Source organism: Eulemur rufifrons, chromosome 20 (genome assembly GCF_041146395.1).
Source record: "Eulemur rufifrons isolate Redbay chromosome 20, OSU_ERuf_1, whole genome shotgun sequence".
In the NCBI taxonomy this organism is placed as follows: domain Eukaryota; kingdom Metazoa; phylum Chordata; class Mammalia; order Primates; family Lemuridae; genus Eulemur; species Eulemur rufifrons.
In genome coordinates this window covers 26200349-26224865 of record NC_091002.1, presented here as the reverse complement: position 1 = coordinate 26224865, position 24517 = coordinate 26200349, and the positions used below count along the sequence as shown (strand labels likewise).

General features: G+C 39.7%; 1 protein-coding gene across 1 annotated transcript in view; it reads left to right on the top strand.

Annotated features, from left to right (window-relative positions):
• Positions 1 to 3346: 3346 nt before the first annotated feature.
• CSNK2A1 (casein kinase 2 alpha 1) overlaps positions 3347 to 24517 on the top strand; it is a 48400-nt gene continuing 27229 nt past the window's right edge. The window contains exons 1-2 of the mRNA XM_069495551.1: positions 3347 to 3439; positions 24399 to 24445. The gene's annotated coding sequence lies outside the window, so the exon portion shown is untranslated. The remainder of the gene's footprint in view (positions 3440 to 24398; positions 24446 to 24517) is intronic.

The window sequence follows — 24517 nt, the reverse complement described above, 5'->3', positions numbered from 1 at the left end:
TTAATAGTTTGTGGTAAGTTCTTCCTGAATTTATCTGAAACTATGTAACACATATGTATCTACCCATTTTTATTTAATGTGCTTTTAAAATGTATTCCAACCAAACAACTGCTTCGCCTCTTGCTTTGTATCATGTAACAGAATGTCAGGGGCAGCTTTCCATGTCCTCACGATACTGATTTCCATGATATTGTCCTCATTCTTTTTAATGGCTTTATAACTTGCTGTGTGACCTTGGACTAGTTGTTTCACCTGAGATTTGGTGTGCTTAATCTTTAAAATGGAGATAAAAATGTATCTGCTACACAGAGCCCCTTGTGAGGCTTAAATGAATTCATAGATGTAAGCCATCTTGTACAGAGTCTGACAAATATTAATGCCCAAAAATATTAGCTCTCGTTGCTGTGAGTAGCTCCATGTTTAGCTGTACTGTAATTTATTTAATCAGTTCATTTGGTTACTTAATGTGATAAAACATTTGCAAAGATGGCCACAATTCCATCCATCCCTGTGCACATGACTCTGTGTTACGACTTTGACATCTGAGCTGAGGGAGTGTCTTTTTCTATCTGGTTTTACTTTTACTATTTTTTCTTTTTTGACACCACCACCTTGAGTCTGAGCTGGCCTTGTGACTGGCTGATCAACATAATGCAGCGAAAGTGATGCTATAGCGCTTCTGGGCCTAGGTCTCAAGAAACCTTGCTGCTTTTGTTCTCTTCTTTTTGGAGGCCACCATATGAGGAAGCCTGAGCCAACATACTAAAGAAGACGCTTAAAGGAGAACCAAGACACTCAAGCCAACAGCCCCAGCCAATCACCAGACATGTGAATGAGGCCAACAGGACTGGCCAGCTTGCTGACCTGCTAACTGACTGCAGATGTGGAGTCCAGGCAAGACCATGTGGAGCAGATAAGAGCTGTCTCAGCTGAGAGGTGTCCAAACTGCTAATCCACACAAACATAAGCAAATAAATGATTGTTGTTTTTAGCCACTATGTTTTGGGGTGATTTGTTAAGCAACAATAGAAAGCTGACACACTTAGGTTCTTAGAAAAGTGGATTAAGACTCTAATGGCCCAGATTGGAATGTAAGCTCCATTTCCTGCATGTGACCCTGGGCATGGCCTGTGATCCCCATGAACCTCAGTTTCCTTGTCTGTACTATGGGACACTTTTGTTTCCTACCTTATCAGGTTGATGGGAGGATTATATGAGATGATGAATACTCAATGTGTGGCACAGTACAAGTACTCTCAACATCTTAACTGTTGCTATTGCTGCTGCTGTTGTTGTTTGAAGGAAGACTAGCCTGAGAGCTGTGATGTGGGGGGTCATGAAGCGGATGTGTTAAGGATAAGTGTTAAGTCCATAACTAAGTGAACACTGGGAACAGGGAGCCTCTTGAGACCAGGGACTTATACCAGGCTGGCCTGGGCGATGGCAGGGGTTGGGTTTCAACTGTTCTGCACAAGTATAAAGAGTTGTATAGGTGTACCTAGGTGAGCCCTTTGAACCAAGTCATGGATGAAGGCCAGAACTGGGTAGAAGAATGAAGAACTCATGCAGTGGGGAAGGGGGCTGAGAGCATCAAAAATGTGTGACAAAACCATAGTAAATACCCACTCCACTCATATGAAAACCCAGCTTCCTCATCATGGCCTGAATGCTCTGCCCACCTCCCCCACCATATTTCTTATCCTTCTTCCCCTTAATTCACCTCCTCAGTCCATGGGTAGGGAAACTGAGGCCCAGAGAGGAGGAATGACCAGCTTGATGGCACTCAGAGAACAACTGCTGTGGTTTCTCAGGCAATTGTGATCAAACGCCACATAGCTGTCACCCAGAAGAGGTCACAGCCACTTCCCTGAGGCCATAGCTATATGTCTGCAGCCACCACCCTCCCCATCTCACATGGGAGGAGGTGCCTCTTTGGGAGCAGAGGTGCCAGTCAGCTGACAAACTGTGAAATGAGAGCTGGAAAGGGTGGAGAGGACCATCGGTGAGACAGATAGCTATTCTGAGGCAGCTCTGAATAATGGCTGGTACAGAAATAACCCAGTCTCCCTGCCCTTGTTCCAGTCCTCACACCTCTGCCCCACCAGAGGTGTGGCTAACACACACACCAGCTTTTAGCAGGGCCTGCAGTGATATGGTGATCATCAGACTCAGCCCTGTCCACTGGGGGCTCACAGTCTGGTAGAGGAGGCAGACTAGGGACCTCAGGCTGCTGAGTGATAACGCCTGGGTTTAGGGTAGCTCAAAGAAGCCATCTCCAGAGGAAAGGACCCCTGAACTAGTTCAATAGACATACAGAAGTTATCCAGCCCATGAGGTGACAGTAACAGAAGTAACTGCCTGCGTAAACGGGAGGGAGGCAACCCAGCCAAGTTCCAGGAATTGTTTGCAGTTTTAGTGGGTGGTAGCATCGGGAATTTGAGAGGGGAGTGGCAGAATAGGAGGCTGGAATGGACAGTTTTGAACAAATTATGAAGGGCCTTGAATGTCAAGCAGAGTTTGAGCTATCGTTGATGCACAAGAGAGAGCCATGGGAGATTTTTGACCAAGAGGAGACCATGATCAGGTCTGCATGGGTAGAAAGTGTCCTGTGACTGTTTGGGAAAGTAACCCGGGCAAGGAGAGTGGGGCGGGTTGGGGGGTGGTGTGCAGATCAAAGGGAGAAAACACTATAATCTGGATGGGCAGCTCTAGGTAGGACGCCTGTAGGAGGAAAGCATTGGGCCTCGGTCTCTTCAGGGCTGGTATCGTCACTTTCCAGACTCCTGCGCCACGCCCCTCCCGGGGTCCAGCTTTTGTTCACTTGTTCCGAACTCCAAGTTTGAGCAGGAAAAAAGTGCTGCTGGAACCCTAATCCCGGACTAGGGGTCAGAGCAGGAGAGACTTCAGGTCCCAGAATACTTCGCTCTACAGCTCTGCAGGTCGCGCATGGTTCTTTTCAAGAAAGGAGGGGCCGGCTTGTAGGCCGGTGGGACTTGCCAAACCGGTGCGGAAAACCTAGGGACCGCCATCTTAGCTTGGGTCAAACCAACTGCTCGCTCAGTGGGAGCTTCATGCTCTCTCTCTCGTCAGTTCTTACAGGCACTGCAGTAAAATGCGCTTCCTTGTTGCAGGTCTCGTTATTCGCTTTTCGTTGAGAACGCCTTCCTTTTTGCGTCCTAGACTGGAACTGAACCCCCAGCATACGATAGGACATCCCAGCATGGCCGCACTCAGCTAGATGCTGCCAGGGGCGGAGTCGGAAGCAGTTCCGCCCCGCCTCCTAGCCGGAGGGGGTTTCCGCTTCCGGCAGCGGCAGCTGAAGCCTCGCTCTGGTCCCTGCGGCTGGCGGCCGAGCCGTGTGTCTCCTCCTCCGCCGCCGCCATATTGTCTGTGTGAAGAGAGGGGAGAGCGGCCGCCGCCGCTGCCGCTTCCACCACAGGTACCTTGGGAGCCGCCAGGCGAGGTCATTGAGGGGTGGGGGTGGGCCCAGGATGGAGCAGCAGGGCGCGGCCGCTCCTTACACTTCAGCAGACTCCCGTGCGGCCCTTCGCCTTCCCCTGCCCCCCCTCCGCACATACACCAGCCGAGGCCCCTGCAGCCCATCGGGGAGGCCCGGGGCCACCCCCCAGAACGGAGAGCGAAGCTTGGGGGCAGAGGCCGTTGTGAGGGTGGGAACCGGCTGTCGGAGTCCAGCTTGTGGCGGGGTAGAGGGCTGGACTGGGCGGGGACTAGGGGCAACTTGGAGGAAGGGGGTCGCTGGGGGTTGGGGGGAAGGGAGCTTGAGGGGTGGGGCCGCAGGGCATGCTAGGGGAGGGTGCAGAGGGAGTGGTGCCTGCTGTGTAGAGTGGGGTGAGCCCTCCCGCAGAGCAGGGCAGCTGGAGTAGGGGCCTTCCTAGGGGTCCTTCTGGGCGGGGCTGAGCTTCCCACCTGCAGACTGGGTGCGAGGTGGAGGGAACCCGGGGCGGGGTTAGTGGGGAGAAAGGGGGAGGGGACCACGAAGTGGGGCAGAACGGGTGGAGGTGGAGTTGGAGTTAAGGGCCAGTTGGGAGCCTGGGTAGAAAGAGAGAGGTATGTAGAATGAAAGGCTGGCTAAGAGTATGCATATGTGACCTTTTGAAAGAGTTGGACTTTTAAGTTTTGGGTTTTGTTGTATATTTTTTGCGGTGTTGGAACGTTTCTAGGCTAGGCAGGTAATGGGTGGCGCTTCTTTAGTTTGTTTTGGGGAAGCAAAGTCAGGGTCAGGAAAAGTTGCTTGTTGGCTATTGCTTTTGTGCGGAGGAAAGACTTTTGAAAAGGAGGTGGCTGGTTATTTGAGAAGACTTGATTACCTTTCAACTTATTAATTCTATGAGAATGGGGCGTCGAGAGAGGAAATGAAAAGGAAACTAGGGAGAAAAGATTTTTCCAAGAATTGAAGACCTCATTTCATCTAAGGAGCGGCAGTAAAGGCCAGTAGTTCAAAAGCAGACTGCTTAGGTTCTCAAATTCAGAGACCCTAGCCACTATTACGCAGCTGTGTGATCTAAACTCTGTAAGCCTCAGTTTTCCTGTCTGTAAAATGGGGGTGATGATATTTCCTAGCTCGTAAGTTTATGGTGAGCAGTAAATAAAACGATCCGTGTCAAGTGCTTATTACCTGGCAGGTAATAAGTGCTCAATAGATCGTACCTGTCACTCTTAATGAAGGGACTAGGCTGGTGTATTAGGGGCTCCTCCGTTCTAGGTAAAATTTATGGTCAAGAATCTAAAGTAGCTAGGGCTTCAGAGTTTTTGTAGTTTTTGTAGTGTTTTGTCATAAGTCATTTGGCTTTCCTGGGTTGGTAGCACTGGAGCTGAAAGCCCAGGTCCAATAGCAGTTCTCCCCCATGTCATTTTGAAAAGTTCACTTGCAGTCTTACCAAGGGAGGTTTGTCCTGTGACTTTGAAATACTTGGCTTTCATTTGCTATTGGGGGAGGGTGTGTGACTTGAAGAAAGAATGGCAAGGTTGGAAGTTTGCTTAGATTGATTTATCAGTTGATTACAAAGTTAGGTCGCCATGGGGTGACTTTTCTTTTTAAAAAAAAACAAACAAAAAAAACCCATGCCTAGTTATGTCCTCTTTTATGAAATACAGAGACGAAAAAGAAGCACACAAATTTAAGGGGGAGCATGGATTCATTTCTAAGTTGTATGGGTGCATTGCCTTATTACTTGAGCATAAAACAGGTGGCAACTTCTTTTCCACAATTTGTTTTTAGTTCTATTGCCTACTCACTCTTTCAGGGGGAGTCCTGCTTTTACTATTATCTCTCTGAACATGCACCTTTACTTAACATACTCTTAAAGAAAGGGGAGATTTTCTTTAGGAAGTTGAGTTTAAAGCCTTACATAGGGTTTGGGTTTGTAGAAGGCAGAATGACATCCCTATCCCCACCCCCCAAGATGTCCATACCTTAATCCCCCAGGATCTGTTACATGCAAAAGGAACTTTGCAGGTATAGTTAAGGTTAAGAATCTTGAAATAGGAAAATTATCCTAGATATTATGGACCCAATTTAATTACATGAGTCCTTAAAAACAGAGAACTTTCTCCAGCTGAGATCAGAGAAATGGGCAGAAAGGGAAATCAGATTTGAAGCATAAGAAGGACTCCATTTGCCATTGTTAGAGGGGGCCACATGGAGAGTAGAGGAAGAATGTGGACAGCCTCTAGTAGCAAGTACCAGTCCCTAGCTGACATCCAACAAAGGGCCCTCATTCCTACAACCATAAGGAACCAAATTCGGCCAACAGCTGGAATGAACTTTGAAGTGAATTATTCCCGAGTTTCCAGCAAGGAATGCAGCCTTGCAGACACCTTGATTTTTTGGCCTTGTGAGACTCTAAGCAGAAGACCTAGCCAAGTCCATCCAACTTCTGACCTACAGAAATTGTGAGATAATTTGTGTTATTTTAAGCCACTACATTTGTGGTACATTGTTATGGCAGCAGTAGAGCACTAGTATAGATTTTGGTACCAGGAGTGGGGTACTATTACCTAAAAATGGAAGTGGCAGTGGGTGGAGGCCAGAATAATCTTGAGCATGATAGAAAAGGCCTAGAACAGATTGTTAGTAGAAATATGGATGTTAATGACTGCTAGTGAGGGCTCAGATAGAAATGAGGTGCATGTTATTGGAAACTGGCAGAAAAGATGCGTGTTACATAGTGGCAAATAAGCTTAGCAGAGTTGTGTCTTGTGGTTATGGAAAGCAGAATTTGTAAGTGATGGGCTTGGATATTTAGCTAAGGAGATTTCAATGCCTGATTTATTTGAGAATGTGGCTCTAATGGAGTGAACCCCTGTGAAATTCTTGCAAAGCCCACTAGGTTCTTGAGAATTTTATGCTAGCAGAAACAATGCTAATTTGGATTGAAAGAGACAGTAAGAAATTAAATAGGGCTGTCAGACCCCCCCCCCCAACTGTACTGACAGGAAGCAGGTTGGTAAAACTACTCATGTGAATGTGCTGCTTTTCATTTAAAAAGAAACTTGACTTAGAGATGGAACCATGAGCCCAGAGGGGTGGAGCTAAAAGCCACAGAGGCTTTTTCCCAGTCTTTGAGATGGAATGGAATTTGCTGGGAGTTTGAAACTGCTTTGAACAGGTGGCTCTATTTTCTTTTTTCATTTTCCCCATTTGAACTGGAATATCTATAACTGTTACTCCATGCCTGTATCATCACACTATGTTTGGAACAGATAACTTGTATTTTTAGGAATTCTGCCCTAGGAGTTATACTTACTGTATTATACCCAGAGCCTCTTCCGCATCTGAATGAAAGGATGGGACTTAGGACTTTTGAAATGATGAGCGTTAGATGAGATTTTTGGACTTTTACTTGGTGTTGTAATGGTATATAACCTTTGGAGACCTTGAGATGGGATGAATGTATTTTGCATTTAGGAGAGAGTTGAATGTTTGGAAGCCAGAAGGCAGGCTGTGGTAGTCAAAATGGCTCCCCCGAGATGTCTGTACTCTAAACCCTGGAAACTGAATATGTTATGTAGCAAAAGGGACTTTGTAGATATAATTAAGGTTAATGATCTTAAAATTGGAAGATTATCCTGGATTTCCTAGGTGGGTCTGGTCTAATCATATGAGCTCTTAAAAGCGGAGAACTTTCTCTGGCTGGAAGTCAGAGGTTAGAAGCATGAAAAGGACGCAACTTGCCATTACTGGCGGGGGCCACATGGAAAGCAGGAGAGAGGGAATGCAGGCAGCCTCTAGGAGCAAAGGCCAGCCTCACCTGACCACCAGCAAGGAAATGGGGACCTCAGTCCTACAACCGCAGGAACTCTATTCAGCCAACAGCCTAAACAAGCATGGGAGCAGATTTCCCCCCAGAGTTTCCAGCAAGGAACCTAGCCCTGTGGGTACTTTAATTTTGGCCTTGCGAGACTCAGCCAAGCCCACATGACTTCTGGCCTGTAGTAACTTGAGATAATTGGCATTGTGGTGTTTGCGATAATTTGTTATGGCAACAATAGAAAGCTAATACAGGAATTTTGCTGGTTTTATTTCAGAATCTTTGGGGGATTATTTTTCTGGAGAATAAAGGTAGCAAAGATGATTCTATAAAGTGATTTGGTCCTAGGAGACTTCACAAAGTGGTGTTGAGTGGAACGTATGCCTCCCTTGATGTTTAAATATTCTGCTACTGTCCTTAGATGTGGTTTGAAGGGGCTAGATGACCAGCTTGGTAAAATGTAAATTCTACAGCTTTAGGCCATTTTGGTAGGATTTCTGTAAATTGGTGATTCTTCCATGTCTGTAATAAATTTCTTTTCTTCTTTTTTTTTTTTTTTTTTTTTTTGGAGACAGAGTCTTGCTCTGTTGCCTGGACTAGAGTGCCCTGGTGTCAAACTCGCTCACCTCAACCTCAAATTCCTGGGCTTAAGCAATCTTTCTGCCTCAGCCTCCTAAGTAGCTGGGACTACAGGCATGCGCCACCATGCCTGGCTAATTTTTTCTATATGTTTTTAGTTGTCCAGCTAATTTCTTTCTATTTTTAATAGAGACGGGGTCTCACTCTTGCTCAGACTGGTCTTGAACTCCTGACCTCGAGGGATCCGCCTCAGCCTCCCAGAGTGCTAGGATTGCAGGCGTGAGCTACCGCACCCGGCCTATAATAAATTTCTTGGAAAAATGACATAATTTCTTTAATTTTTATTGGCTAAATAAAGCGATGGGTTTATATAACAACCTTTTAAAGACTTATTTCCTATTTTTTAGAGAAGATGGAAATGGGTGATATGTTTTTGTGAATTAGTAACCACTTACACAGTGGTCTCTGTTTTCCCACACCTCCCACCCCAACACAGTGCAAAGTTGTCGTATGATCTTTTCTCCTGTCATTGTCATTTGAAGTTAAGAGTCAGATTTGGGAAAGATAGCTACAGAATGGAGTTTCTAGCTTTTAAGAAAGATCTTTTATTTTTGTTCTTTACAGTATCCTGTTGATTGGATTCATAAAATGTGGACTAACTAAACTATAGTCAGAGGATGGAGGAAATGAGACTGTTTATTTTTGAGTCGTTACCTGAATAGAAAGGTAATTACAAAATCAAAGTATGAAGGACTTTTGAGATTATCTGTTTGACTTCTGGTTTAGAGTAAGAGAAGTTGGTTCACATAAAGGTTGAGTGGTCAACCAAGATAACTCAGCCCTAGAGCTCACCTAGAATCCTAGTTCAGTTGATGGACAGTCATGGCTCTACTATTCCCTGAGCCACCCGTATCTTGCCCCTTTTCTAGATATTACCTAGGACTTTATCTCTCTGTGCCTGTTTCTTCATGGGGTCATCGTCAGGATTAATTGAGATAATGCATATATAACACATTTAGCACAATACCTAACACAGTAAGTGCCCCAATATGTTAACTATTTATAACATTTATGGTAACTTTTGACAACTGTATGACAACTTCTACACAAATATTGCAGTATAATTTATACAATTTCAGAAACAGAAAACTGTTACTTGCCATTGAATTAGGTAAGGGCTTAGCATTTTAAAGTAATAATAAATAATGCTTATTATATTTGATTTAAAATGAGAAACTGCATTTGATCTTTGGTCTGCCACAATTCATTTGAGTAACCTGGACCAAGTTTATTTCATAAGAGTATTAGTGTGTTCTTATACCTAAATTTCTTTGAACTCCTAAGATGGATAGTTTCAAAAGTAGCATGTCATTTAGTTATTGCTTAGTAGAGAAATCTAGGCCAGCCAGTTTTTCCAATGAAGAAATTCCTCTAGGATTATTAAGGAAAGGTAGCTGCTGTCATTGTAACAAAGTATATATTTACATTGGGTTGTAGACAGTTGGTAGTTTTTCTACTTTGTATGCTCCAGAGTAGAGTTCAGCAGACCTAGTTCTTGACCAGACATAATTTTTTTTACATATAGAAATCAAGGATTGAGTGTTTTTAAAAGTTTAGGGTGAAAGAATTCACAGTATCACAAGATACTGCTAGGAGTGGGATTTCACTGGTTTCTACAAATCTTGTCTTTCAGCCTTAGACATTAAAAAAAAAAAACCTACTTAACAACAGTTGCTATGGTGGGCAAGCTTTTTTTACATTAGTGGTGATAATGTTGTCTTGCATAGAAACTGTTGCATTATCTGAAGTGAGAGTTTTAGGGTTAAATACCAGGGTACAGTTAGATTAGCCTTTTATAATTTTGTATGTGTCATAGCTTAAATGCCCTTATATTGGTTGCTCAATTCTTTTTACATTTTCTGGTCTTATGGGTTTTGTGGCAGGTTTTTTTTACTAGCTGAAACATTTTAATTTGCTTGGAAAAGTAAACACTTGGAATTTTTCTTACCTTATGACTAATGCTTTAATGGGCATTTCTCAATTTAGCTATCTCATTAATGTTCTATAAATTTTAAGAAAGCTACCTACCCTATTAAAAATGAATGGGTAAATTATTTTCCTAAAAAACTGTATCCATGTCATGTCAGAAAATACAAAATAGTCATTTTGGGCAATTGAATTTATGACCATTCAAAAGATGTTCATTTGACAGATCCTGAGTGTCTGGTACATTTCTGGCAGGTACGGTGCTAAGGGTCTCAAGATTGCCCCTGCCCTCAAGCTCACAATTGAGTGACATTTTGTAATAATAGATGTATCATGCCACAAGTTAGTAGTTTTTGGAGGTCTTTTCTTATGATAATTCCTATTTGCTTTGTATCTTAGGTATGGTTTCTGAAACAGCTACAAAAATGGGGAGGGGAGTAGAATTGCTGGTGGGGGAGGGGAAAGCAGCAGGATAATGGAAAAGAACTCCAGTTTTGGAGTGAGACCGCCAGGTTTGGAGAAGTTTACTTACCCTCTCTCAAGCCTAGATTTTCTCATCTCTACAATTGGGATAACAACTACCCTCGGCAACTTACTAACCTTCAGTTTCTTCATCTGTAAAATGGGGATTAGTAGCACCTACCTTGGAGGATTCATGTGAGGATTAATAACTAGAACACCAGCTAATAATGTCACAGGATTACTGTGAAGATTAAAGGAGATAATTTATAAAATATCTGACATAAAGGTATCTGACTAGTGTTCTTTGCCTTCCCTTTCAGTGAAGACAATGTGTTTATTGCCGGTGCTTCATTCCTTATTTTCATTTTCTGCTGCCAGGAGTTCTTACTTTTTAATGTGACTTTTGACCTGTACTTCCTGTTTCTGGTGCAGCCTGCTGGATGGGTGAGGTGAGGTACTGAATTGCAGCTTAGGGGTGGATCAGTATGAAACTCACGCCCAGCATAGATTGCCTCAGTTACTCATGTGCAATGTACATTGCCAGAGTGATTATCTAGTCTCAGTGAATCTTTCCATCTCAGACTCAGAAAAAGTTCTCTCTTTGCTCGCCTATGGATTTGTGAATGTGAATCAGACTTCTTTTTTTTTTTTTTTTTGGAGACAGAGTCTCGCTTTGTTGCCCGGGCTAGAGTGAGTGCCGTGGCGTCAGTCTAGCTCACAGCAACCTCAAACTCCTGGGCTTAAGCGATCCTACTGCCTCAGCCTCCCGAGTAGCTGGGACTACAGGCATGCACCACCATGCCCGGCTAATTTTTTTTGTATATATATATATTTTAGTTGTCCATATAATTTCTTTCTATTTTTAGTAGAGACGGGGTCTCGCTCAGGCTGGTCTCGAACTCCTGACCTCGAGCGATCCACCCGCCTCGGCCTCCCAGAGTGCTAGGATTACAGGCGTGAGCCACCGCGCCCGGCCTCAGACTTCTTTTTCCATCTTTTAACATCTGATTTTTATACAGTTGTGGCCTGGTGGCCAGCCCATTCAGATAAGAGAATAAATGAAAAGCCCTGACTGTTGAACCACCTCCACACCTTGCCTCCAAATCTAAAGCAATTCATTTTATTAAAGTATTATTGGTAGGCTGTTAATACATTTGCAGAATTAAGGAAGTAGTGTTGAATTTATTGAAGCGAACCTACTTAGGCTTTGAATTCTAAATAGACTTGGGTTCAAATCTGGCCTCTACCACTTAGTAATCCTGTGATTTTTTTGGCAGGTTATTTAACTTCTGAACTTGCTTATTTCTAAAATGAGAGTATGCATCTCATGCCATTTCTGGCTTATAAGCAGCATTCAAATGGTAGCAGTAGTTATTAATTACATATGTAAATAAATGCTAGATTCTGCTTTAGATTATTGTATGTCTCAAATGAAATTTTCCATCTTTTGGTTCCAGAAGGTTATAGCCAGTGGAACGAAGTTTCACATTGTGGCTTTATTTTGTTTGTGTTGCCTCGTAAAAAGGTGTGCAGATGACCATCTTTGCCCATTATTCATTCTGTATTATAGAAGCTAATATTGGACTTCAAATTTCTGTTAAGTATTTGGGGTAGAACTGTGTTAATCCAAATCAAACTGCTTGGGTTTTCTTGTTGTACCTCCCTTCATTGGAGGACCTCCCACTGCTGTGTCATTTATGTAACATTGACATTCTGATCCCTTTTCTGGGTTAAAGGTGGAGAAATGAAATTCACACAGAGGACCCAACATGCTAATGTTTTTTGTTTTGCTGTACCTCCTAGTTTGTTTCATGGAAGAAATACTTGTGTTTTGTTTTTTAAAACAAGAATGTTGTATATTTTGTAGACAGGAATAAAAGCAGGAGGCCCCAGTGGCACGTTAGGACTATAATCTCCTAAAGTTAGATAACCTGTAGGTTTACTACAAGCAGTAACTTCATGAATTATCAGATATTATTGTGGATATTTATATTCCAAATTCAGACCTGTAATAGGACCAGAAAATTATTCTGTTGGGTTTGAACTGGTAATTTTCTTATTCAGTGTGCATTTGGAATCTTGGGATTTAAAGGTCAGAGAGTCAGGGGAACTGTCAAGGAGCGAGGTGTTACCCTTTTTGAGCCGTACGTATTCCCCAGTTTAAAAAACAAAAACACCACTACTACTTATATGGTATTAGTTTGATAGGGAAAAGAGGATATTGTTGGCCGTGGTTACCACCTTAAATTGAAATGGGAAAAGAGAATTAGTATAAAGTGGAGGGAGAAAAAGATAACTTCATTTAATCTTACATTTATTTTTATCATTAATCTGTTTTCTTTTGTCTTATTCTTTTAAGCTAGGGTTAGGAGGCTTGGTTTGTGTTTGTTGTTTTTATCTTTTCATGTCAGTGACCTCCAAATAGTTAATCTCCCAGAAGAAATGGTTCCCCATTAGTATATCTGGACTATACTTAAAAGCTGCAAAAGGTGATCACATATCTCTTGAAGTCAAGGGATTATGAAATCATTTTCTCAATCTATTGCATGGATTTTGATGATTCATGTCGTGATCTCCGCAAGTTATTTAAACTGGAATTTCTCAACCAGTGTACTGTGCCACTGGTTGAGAGTGAGTTACAGGTATGCTGAGATACTGGTCCCTTCAGATGTCTGGTGATTCATGCAGGGTACAGTGTATCCAAGCCAATGACCCTAGATCTGGAGCGTTCTTAATCATTTACCCCAGTGTTCCATACAAACATTATTTTCTCTTTGTGCCTTGACTTCAAAAAGGACTGGAAGCACTAATTTAGAAAGTTCAGTAAATGGGTATCCCAACAGTTTTGAGATTCAAGAGGCCACCAGTATTAAAATAATCTTGGCTTTAGGTTTAAAAAACATCGATCTCTTTGACCTCTAAGTAGTTCTCTTTGCACGTAATATTCAAGGGATATACTTTAAAATGTAAGACTCTGAATGATTTAAGGTTGGACACTTGTGAAGAAATTCCAGTTTTTTTTAAAGTGGTATTGTGAGGCAAAACTAAAGTTAGCTTTTGTAAAACAGTTTCTTCACCTGACTTACTCTGAATGCTACTGTATCTTTTCTGAAGCTGACATTTTGTTAATTGTTCATCAGGCTTGGGTCTCAGGCTGGAACATGAATTGAACCCAGGATACATTGTCTTCTTGTCTTCCTCTAGGAAAGAATGGGCTATGCTTAGTTTGAGCAGTTTGATTTTTAAAACATATTTATGTAAATAATAAAGTTAACCTTTTAAAATGAATGTTTTGCAGTGTTAAAAGTGTGCATTTCCTGTTTGTCTAACTCAGCAATTAATTTTGCAGGGGTTTACAGATTTCCTCTGCAATAAATTTTTCCTTCAAAAACATACATGCTACTTTGTATATATTTTCAAGGAGTTCATGGCCACTGATCTCATTGATGAACTCCATTTTCAGTGCCATAATTTGTATAGTCTAAATAATAGTTTGGCCTTTTCATTTTATTTATTTATTATAGAGCAGGGATTGATAGCTCAAATGCTTTCAGAAGTCAAGCCAGTAAGATAAATGAATAGAATTGTCCAGGTTTACATATGTCATCTCCAGTGGGGGTGTGTGTGTGTGTATATATATATATAAATATATATAATTTTTTTTTTTTGAGACAGAGTCTTGTTCTATTCCCCGGGCTAGAGTGCCGTGGCATCAAGCTCACAGCAACCTCAAACTCCTGGGCTTAAGCAATCTTTCTGCCTCAGCCTCCCGAGTAGCTGGGACTACAGGCATGTGCCACCATGCCCAGCTGATTTTTTTCTATATATATTTTTAGCTGTCCAGATCATTTCTTTCTATTTTTAGTAGAGATGGGGGTCTCACTCTTGCTCAGGCTGGTCTCGAACTCCTGACCTCGAGCGATCCTCCTGCCTCGGCCTCCCAGAGTGCTAGGATTACAGGCGTGAGCCACCTTTAGCAGATCCAGCTGGTTTTTGTCAGTGCAGGAATGAAGAATCATTGTCACTAGACAGACAGACCTACCTGCCTTCCTTCCCTCTTTTGATGAGAAACTGAAAGTTATTTTTTTTTTTAGTGTTGGCAACTGTCATTTTAAAAGATACTTATAATGAAAAAATGTTAACACCTAATTCAACTAACACCTGATTCACTTTTTTAAAAGTGTGAAAAACTTGTACACAAATGTTCATAGTGACATTATTTATAGTAGCCAAAAAGTAGGAGCAACCCAAATATTCATCAGCTGATGAATGGATAAACAAAATGTGGTATATCCCTACAGTGGATTCAACCATAAAAAGGAATGAAGTACTGATACATGCTACAGCCTGGATGAACCATGGAAACATTTTGCTAAGTGAAAGAAGCCAGACACATAAGGCCACATACTGCATGATTCCATTTATGTGAAATGTCCAGAATAGGCAAATACATAGAGACAGCAGATTAATGGTTGCCAGGGGATTGTAGGGACAGGGTATTGAGAGTGTTTCCTCTGGGGTATTGGTTTTCTTTTTGGGGTGATGGAAACATTCTGGACTCAGATAGTGGTGATGGTTGCACAATATTGTCAATATACTAAAAAACACTGAATTGTACTCTAAAATTGTTAGTCTTATGTTATGTGGATTTTATCTCAATTTTAAAAAATACTGTGTGCGCCAAATAGGAGAGAGATACACACATGCACTCACATACACAAAATCTCCATTTTATCTGTAGGGAATACATTCCAAGACCCCTAGTGAATTCCTGAAACTGCAAATAGTACCAGGCCTGATTGCCGTCAGTTGGAACACATTTTCTGTTCATGTCTTCCACCCACAAATTTTATGCCTTTTCCTTCTTAACTAAGGATTTGTCATACAATGTGGCTGTAGCTTTTGCAGTTTGAGATGCAACAGCAAAACTAGCATGGATTTCTTTTTCCTTGTTCACAATTTAACAGAATATTCATTGTTACCATAGATCTTCGCAACCTGGACATACGATTTTTTTTTTCTCGTTATGTCAAGAACTTTCCCTTTTCACTTAAAGGAAATACTGTACAGCTTCACTTCAGCGTTTACAAATTGTCAGCATCACTACTCTTACACTTTGGGGCCATTCCTTAAATAAAATAAGGGTTACTTGAACACAAGCACTAAGATCCAGCAACAGTCTTGATCACTGAGAGGGCTACTAAGTGACTAATGGGTAGGTAGCATGTCCAGGGAGGATATATGCTAGACAATGGGGATGATGATTTATGTTCAGGGCAGAATGTCACTAGGTGGTGTGAGATTTCATCACACTACTCAGGTACAGTTTAAAACTTAATGAATTGTTTATTTCTGAAATTTTCCATTTAATATTTTTAGACCACAGTTGACAGCAGTAATTGAAACTAGATAAGGGGGGCGCTGCTGTGTGTGTGTGTAGGTGCATCCACCAGTTTACAGTCTTTGCTATAGAATAGAATGAATAGGCTGTGAATCTAGACAGAACTATTTTCAAATCACTACCTCTCTGTGACATTGGAGAGGTTATACAGTTTCACCGTCTGCAAAATGGGAAAGACATTACCTAAGTCTTGGATCTGCTAGTTTAAAAGTGGTAAGTGTAAATCCCAAGAATCAGTGACAAACATAGGCATTCACATAACAAAATGCCTAGTCTCTCCAAAAAATAGAAAAATTAGTTGGGCAAAAATTAGCATGTAGTCCCAGCTACTTCAGAATTGCTTGAGCTCAGGAGTTTGAAGTTGCAGTGAACCATGACAATGCCACTACACTCTAGCCTGAGCAGCAGAGCAAGACCCTATCTCAAAAAAGAAAGAATAAAAAAAACTTATGGCTCCAAGAAACATTGTTCACACGTGCTGACTGGTTTCGCATCTCTTTGGGAAGTGATAGTATGAAACCTTTTTACCTCTAGTGTTAGTGATGGATACAGTAACATTTATAGGTAAGATTGAAGAGCATTTTTAAATTAGCTGCAGATCAGATGGATCAAATATCCATCTTACAGCCAAATGTATTAATATTGTACAGAAAGCCTTAATTTTCTCGGTTTTGAACAGGAGTGGGCCCATGCACAGACAGGCATGGTTGATTTTCGCCAAAATATTGTCTGTTACTGTCTTGCAGTCAAACATTTGTGGAACATTTCACCATCCTAGTCACTGTGATAAACACAGGACGTGTACCAAGGGAAATAAATCAACAACCAAAGTACTTGAATTCACAATCTGATATATGTAGGCAAAATATTCTGTGTGACAGTGTAATAGTATATGGTGGCTTTGGCCCCATAAAGGAAGTACTTGGCTCATTTTGGGGAGGCATGGAAAGGCTTCCTACTGGTTGTAAAATTTGCTGGTTCTTGAAGGCTCAGTAGGATTTTCCTTAGCAAGCAGTATTGGAAGGCATAATCAAAGTATAAAGACAGACTTAGAGCAGGGGGGAGCAAGTTCAGTACTCATTTGTTTTAAAAATATTAAGCTGTGCAGTAGAAAGGTACTAGGATAGAACAGAGGTTAAAATACTGATTGACTTTATTGGTTATGAGACTCTTCAGGGTTTTCATTTCTTCTTGTATCAGTTTTGATAAGTTTTTTTTCTCTAGGAATTTCACATTTACTGGCATAAATTATTCATGATATCCTCTTTTTACTATCTGCAGGATCTGTAGTGAGGTATCCTTTTCCATTCTTGATATTGGACAAATGTCCAATATCATTGGACAAATGTCCATTACCCTAATTTCTTTTTATCAGTCATGCTAGTGTTTTTTTGAGTCTTTTCGAAGAACCAATTAGCTTTGTCAGTCCTCTTTGTTTGTTTCCTATTTGTTTAATTTCTGCTCTTTTATCTTTTTCTTCTATTTTCTTTGGCTTTGTTTCTATTTTTAAATTTATTGAGATGTATGTAACTTAATTTTAGCTTGCTTTTCTGACTATACATTTAAGTTTATAAATTTCTAAGTCCTGGATTAATTGTATCCTACATGCTTTGAAATGTAATATTTTTACTAACAACCTATCCGTATCCTATGCTTTATTTTTAAATTTATAATTGACACATAATTTTTAATTTTAAATTTATAATTGACACATAATTGTACATATTTATGAGGTACAGTGTGATGTTTCAATGTGTGTATATATTGTGTGTATAGCTTATGTTTTAGATGTATCTTTTTTAGATAGCATATGATAGGATTTTTTTCCCTTTATTTTTCGAAATTAATTTGCAGTAAAATTGACTGTTTGTGTGTACTGTTTTTGATGAATTTTAACACACAACATAGATTCAAGTAACCGCCATTACAACCAGGGCATAGAACAGTTATATCACCTTCTACATGTTACCTTTGGTAACACACCCACCCTCCCATCTCTGATCTCTGACAACTACTATTCTGTTCTGAGTTATTGTAGATCATCTTTTCAAGAATGTTATATAAATGGAATCAAACATTGGTATTTTGAGACTGGCTTATTTCATCAGCATGTTGCCTCTGCAATTCATCAAAGTAGGATGTATAAATGGTTAGTTCCTTCTTATTGCTGAGTAATATTCCACTTATGGTTAGACCATAGTTTTTTCATCCATTCACTCCTTGAAGGACATTTTGTTTTCCCTTCTTTGGTGATTGTGAATAGAACCGCTCTACACATGTGGATAGGCTTTTATGAATTTGTAAGTTTTCTCTTGGTTAAATACGTATGAGTGGGATTGCTGGTCATGTGAAAAATGTAAGTTTAGCTTTGTAAGAAACTGCCAGACTGTTTTCTAGAATGGCTGTACACTACTATTTTGCATTCATGCCAGCAGTGTATGAGAGTTTCAATTGTACCTCATCTTCTCTAGCACCTGGTATTGTCAGTATTTAACTTGTAATATTGAAATAATTTTAGATTTATAAAAGTTACAAAGACAGAATCTTAATATACCCTTCACCCAGCTTCCCCTAATGTTAACATCTTACATAACCACAATACTTCATCAAAACTAAGAAATTAACATTTTATAATACTATTAACTAAACCACAGACTTTATTTGGATTTTACCATTTATATCCTTAACTCTGCTCAAGGATCCAATCCAGGATACTACGTTGCATTTAGTCATTGTGTCCCCTTGGTATCCTCCAGTCTGTGACAGTTTCTCAGTTTTTCCTTGATTTTTAAGACTTGGAAACTTTTGGGAAAGACTGGTGAGATATTTTGTAGAATGTCCTTCAGTTGGCCGGGCATGGTGGCTCACGCCTGTAATGCTAGCTCTCTGGGAGGCCGAGGCGGGCAGATCGTTTGAGCTCAGGAGTTCAAGACCAGCCTGAGCAAGAGTGAGACTCCATTTCTACTAAAAAATAGAAAGAAATTAGCTGGACAACTAAAAATATACATAACAAAAAATTAGCCGGGCATGGTGGCGCATGCCTGTAGTCCCAGCTACTCGGGAGGCTGAGGCAGAAGGATTGCTTGAGTCCAGGAGTTTGAGGTTGCCGGGCAACAAAGTGAGACTCTGTCTCAAAAAAAAAAAAAAAAAAAAAAAAGAGTGTCCTTCAGTTTAGGTTTGACTGATGTTTTCTCAAGATTATACTGTGGTTATTATTTTGCAAATGCTGCCACAGAGGTGAAGTGCCCTTCTCATCATATTATATCGGGTATATGATGTCAGTGTGACTTACCATGAGTGATAGTTCAGTAGTGTCTGCCAGAATTTTCCACTGTAGAGTTACTATTTCTCCCTTTCCATTACGCATTAGAATGGCATTCCTAAGTTCAGCCCACTTTCAAAGGGGAGGAAAATTAAACTCTACCTCTTTAAGGGGGGCATACTAAATAATTTGTGGACACACATTAAAACCACCATAGTAATTAATAAATATCCTGGAGGAGATACTTTGAGGCTATACAAATGACTTGTTTGTCCTAAAAGCTTTACTCACTAATTTTAGCATCTGTCAATGAATGTTGCATGCAGCAAGTGGAGCAAGTATTGTGCTGGTAAAACAGTGGTCTTCTGTTCCTTTCTGTCTACAGGTATTAGTTGGAATTCTTAAATAAGGAATTTTTTTAAATTTACATAATATGGATGTATGGATATTTATTTTATTGTTTGGGGTTAAAATTTAATAGTCTTATTATTTTGTTCAAATTGTTTCTGCTTTAGACATTGGAGCTCCTTCAAGTTGGCTCCCATGTCCCTTCGACTATAACGTTTGCCGGCTATCTTCCTGCCCTAGAATCAGCCATTTCTCCAAAGAGCTCTCGTTCCTTTTATTGGAGAATGATGTTTAGAAACCAAGATCTTCACTAGGTATTCTCATTGCTACTCAATGTCACTGCTTTTAAGTGCTCCCAGCAAACAGAGCTAAGAATTTGCATAAAGTGATGTCTACTCTGTGGTATACAGTTCTGTGGGTTTTGACATAATCACCTCTACAGTACTATACAGAACCGTTTCATTACCATAGGACAATCACTTGTCTGTTCCCCATGCCTATGGTTTTGCCTTTTCCAGACTGTCCTATAAATGGAAGTATACAATATGTATGTACAGGCCTTTTGGTTCTAGTTTCTTCACTTTAACAAAATGCATTTAAGATTCATCCCATGTTTTTCTTAATTCCAGGAGTTAGAAAAAGAAAAAAAAAACCAACAACAAAAAAGATGCATCCATGTTGTTGCACAAATGAATAGTTTGTTAAATATTCCTTTGTTAAACCATTTGCTTATTTACCTTTTGGGCACCTTGATGGTTTCTGTTTTTTCACAATTATGAATAAAGCTGCTATAAACATTTACATATAGGATTTTGTGTAAATACAGGTTTTCATCTCACTTGAGTGGAAATGGGAGTGCTGGTTATATAGATGGTAAGTGTATGATTAACTTTATAAGAAACTTCTAAACTGTTTTCCAAAATGGCTGTACTCTTTTGCATTTCCACCAGGAATGAATTAGTTCCTGTTTATCTGCATCCTCACTAGCTTTTGGTATTGTCAGTTTTTTGTTTGTTTTTTAAAAATTTTGGTCATTTTAGTAGATCAGTAGTCGTATCTAATTGCGATTTTAATTTTAATTTCCCTAATAACTAACAGTGTTGTGCATCTTTTCATATGCTTATCCATATAACCTCTTTTGTGATGTGTCTGTTCAAATCTTTTGCCCATTTTTTAAATGGATTGTTTTCTTATTCTTTATATATTACAGGTACAAGTCCTTTATCAGATATGTGATTTGCAAACAGTTTCTTCCTGTCTCTGGCTTATCTTATTCTCTTAATGGTGTCTTTCACAGGGCAAAAATATTTTAATGTCAATGAAGTGTAACTTACCAATTTTTTCTTTTATGAATCTTGCTTTTAGTGTTGTGTCTATAAACTGCCTAACTCCAGGTGGCAAGATTTTTTCCTAAAGGTTTGATAGTTTTGCATTTATATCTGTGATCCATTATGAATTGTTTTTTATATAAGATGTGAGGTTTAGAGTAAAGTTCATGATTTTTGCATGTGGATCTCCAAGTATCCGAAAACCATTCACAGAAAAGATTATCCTTTCTCCGTTAAGAACCGCCTTTGTACCTTTTTCAAAAATCAGTTGGTCATATTTGTGTGGGTTGTATTTCTGTACTTTCCGTTCTGTGTCTTTGATACATGTTTTATCCTTTTTGCTAGTAACAGTTTTGATAACTATAGATTTGTAATAGTCTGAAAATTGGAAAGTGTGAGTTTTTCAGCTTTATTATCATTTTTCAGAATTGTTTTGATTATTCTTGTTCATTTGGATTTCTTTTTTAACACATTGACTACCACACAAAAAAAAATCAGAAGCTTTTCCTTAGGGCTGCAGTGTTTTATTAAGAAAACAATAAAAATTTCGAGTGTAATTTAAAGGTAAACATAAATAGAAAAACAAAATTTATTGACTTCTATTCATTTAATCCACGTTTTTAGAATTAAATTGTCAATATTAATTGTAACAATAAGAACATCAACAAGTAAGATTTTATATATGTTTCACGTGGCCTGGGGATCAAAACTAAAGTGAGTTAAATACAACTGTCATGGCCGTCAACGTGTTAATCCAATCTGATTGTCTTTTACCTGGATAATTTATTTCATTTATATTTAATATAATTAGTCATTATCTCAGTTTAATTTTTTTTTCCCCTATGTTTCTTATGTTCTGATTTTTTTCATCTCTTTACCATTCCTTTGGATTCTTTTTATCATTTTACTTTTTTCCCTCTTTCTACTTTGGAAATACATGTTATTTTTCTTCTGTAATGAGTTACCATCATAGATATTATAACTTGCCACCATAACTTATCAAAGCCTAATTTTAAACAATAACTCTGTCCTCTTTTCAGATAATAAAAGGACCTCAGAACACTTTAATGACATCGCTCCAAAGTAATACGCTTTTGTTGTCATGTATTTTAAATCAGTTTTTTAAAGCTTCATAAGACATTGTTATTTTTTAATATAGTAAATGTTTGGAGTTTTCTAAAAATTTTCCTCTTTTTTGCTCTTCATTTTCTCAGTCAACTCAAACCTTCCAAATGGGGTTTTTAAAAATCTCTTTCTTTAGGGATATTTGCTTAATAATAGAATTTTAATTTGGCAGCTATTTTTTTTTTCAACACACTACAGATATTAAGCTATCTTGGCTTCATTGTTTTGAAAAATCAGCTGTTCTTACGTTCTTTGAATGTAATCTTTTTCTCTGCTTGTTTTTCAGATTTCTCTTTGTCTTTTGTTTTTTGTTTTCATTTTTATTTGTTTGAGATGCTCTCTCACTGTGTTGCTTGAGCCTTGAATTCCTGGGCTCAAGCATTCCTTCGGCCTCAGCCTCCCAAGTAGTTGGCCACCTTGCCCAGCTTTGGTTTTTCTGCTGTTTTACGATTACATGTTTAGTTGTGGATTTCTTTTTATTGATCTCGTTTGGAAATTGTTGGCTTCTTGGAATTTGATTGTGTCTGATTGCTTCTGGAAAATTTTCAACTTTACTCAAATATTGCCTTTGCCCCATTCTCTCCTTTTCTATTAGTACCAATTAAAAGTATATCAAACTGTTTCATTGTGTTTTGCCTCTTATTTTTCCATAGTTTTGACTCTTGCTATGTTGTGGACAGTTTCTAGTCCATTTTTCAGTTGATTAATCGTTTTCTTTTCAGGTTTGTTGGATTTACCGTTAAATCAATCTGTTTTATTTACTTATTTCTGAAAGTTCTAATTTTTTTTTTTTTTTTTTTGAATTCTGCTAGGACATTATATTTGCAAAATTATTGGTAAGAATCATTTGAGGCCTGTAGCCTACTTTTCTCCACAGCGAGCTTGCTTCTGTGAGGTAGCCATGGACACTAGTGGTCCAGGGACCACCTTAAAACAAGCTTAAGATACGATAATGTACTCTGATAGGTTTTAATTCCTCCCTGTATCTTCTCCCCATTCACTCTCACCCTTAGAGTGTAATCCTCTGAAGTCCCAGCTTGTTATGGAAAGGGTCCCCTATTAGACCCTTCACTTTGTGAGAGCCCTGGGCGGCTGTGGTTTATGTCAGAACAAAATTCTAATTTTTAGGGATCAACAAAGGCCCTTTGGGATTCCTTGCTTGCTTACTTCTCTGGGTTCCCATTTTCTGTTCACTTTTGGCTATAATTGTGTCTCTATATTATTCAAGAACGAGAGAGAGAGAGAGAGAGAGAGCTCGCGCGCGCGTGGGTGTTTAATCCTTGTTCTCTATTTGTCATCAATGGGAGGGTTGACCCAAATAACCTAGCCTACCATTAATCAAAACAGGAAAATTGCCTGCAGAAACCTTGATTTCTTACTTTGAATTATCTACACCACTTAGCTACTTGTCTTTCTAGGCATTTTGCTTTGTGATTGTGTTAGTTAGGGTTCTCCAAAGAGACAGTACCAATAGGATATATATAGACATACAAGAGATGATTTATTAGCGGAATTGGCTGGGCTCTCTGCAAGCGGGAGACCCTGGGATGCCAGTAGCCTTGCTCAGTCCAGGTCTAAAAGCCTGAGAAGTCAGGAGGTGGGGATGGGGGCAGGGTGGCAGTGTTGGGATGATGATCCTGGTGTAAGTCCTGGGACATCCAGGAGCAGGAGGAGAAGAGTGTGTCCCAGCTCCAAGAGAGAAAGGGAGATACTTTTCTTTTTTTTGTTCTATCCGGGCCCCCAACTGATTGGATGGTGCCCACCCACATTGAGGGCAGATCTTCTCCACTTAGTCCACTGACTCACAGCCAATCTCCTCTGGAAACATCCTCACAGACACACCCAGAAGTATTGCTTTACCAGTTCTCTAGGTAGTCCCTAATCCAGTCACATTGACATCTAAAATTAACCATCACATGACCTCTGTAGTAAAACTGATTTGTATGGGGAGTCGAGAAGGGAAAAGAAAGAATCAACAAAGATTGTAAATTAATTATTCTGTTTATTTTAAGCACAAACTGTAACAGTTGAGTAGAGTGACTAATAGTCTCTAAATCAGATATAAAAGGGTTGATGTGCTGCTTATAGGAAATAACAAGATGTGCCAACTTTTCATCATTTTAGAGTACAAAATTATGGGTCTTTAAAAAATTTTTTTAATTAATTTATTTTTCTTTTGAGACATGGCCTCACTCTGTCACCCAGCCTAGAGTGCAGTGGCATGGTCATAGGTCACTGCAGCCTTGAACTCCTAGGTTCAAGTGACCATCCCAAGTAGGGGAGAGTAGCTGGGACTATTAGGCACATGTCACCACGCTCAGCTGGTCTTTAAGATTCTTAACTTGCTCAAAATGTTGTGCTTTACAATTTCTTGTTTTAGTGCTTTTCATCCAGATAATTCCTATGCATCCTATAAAAGTAAGCTTGGATGTTATTTTTTCCCTGACAGCTTTTCCTCAGACATTTTAGATACTCCATAAATATTTGTTGAATGAATGATTCATTGTTGATGGTTTAAATACCCTTCAATGCCTGCAGAGCACCATGACTTAATTCTTTCAAGCACTGATCACTTGATATTGTAATGGTCTGTTTTCTCTGTCTGAGAGCAGATATACTTTCTCTTTATTCTCCAGGGCCTAGAGAAAGAATCCCTTCCTGGCAACCAGGCACACATTTCCTGGTACGTAGTAAGTGTTCAATAAATGCTTACTGAATGAGCATTCTCCTCTTGATTTGAAAAGAAGAGAGAAAT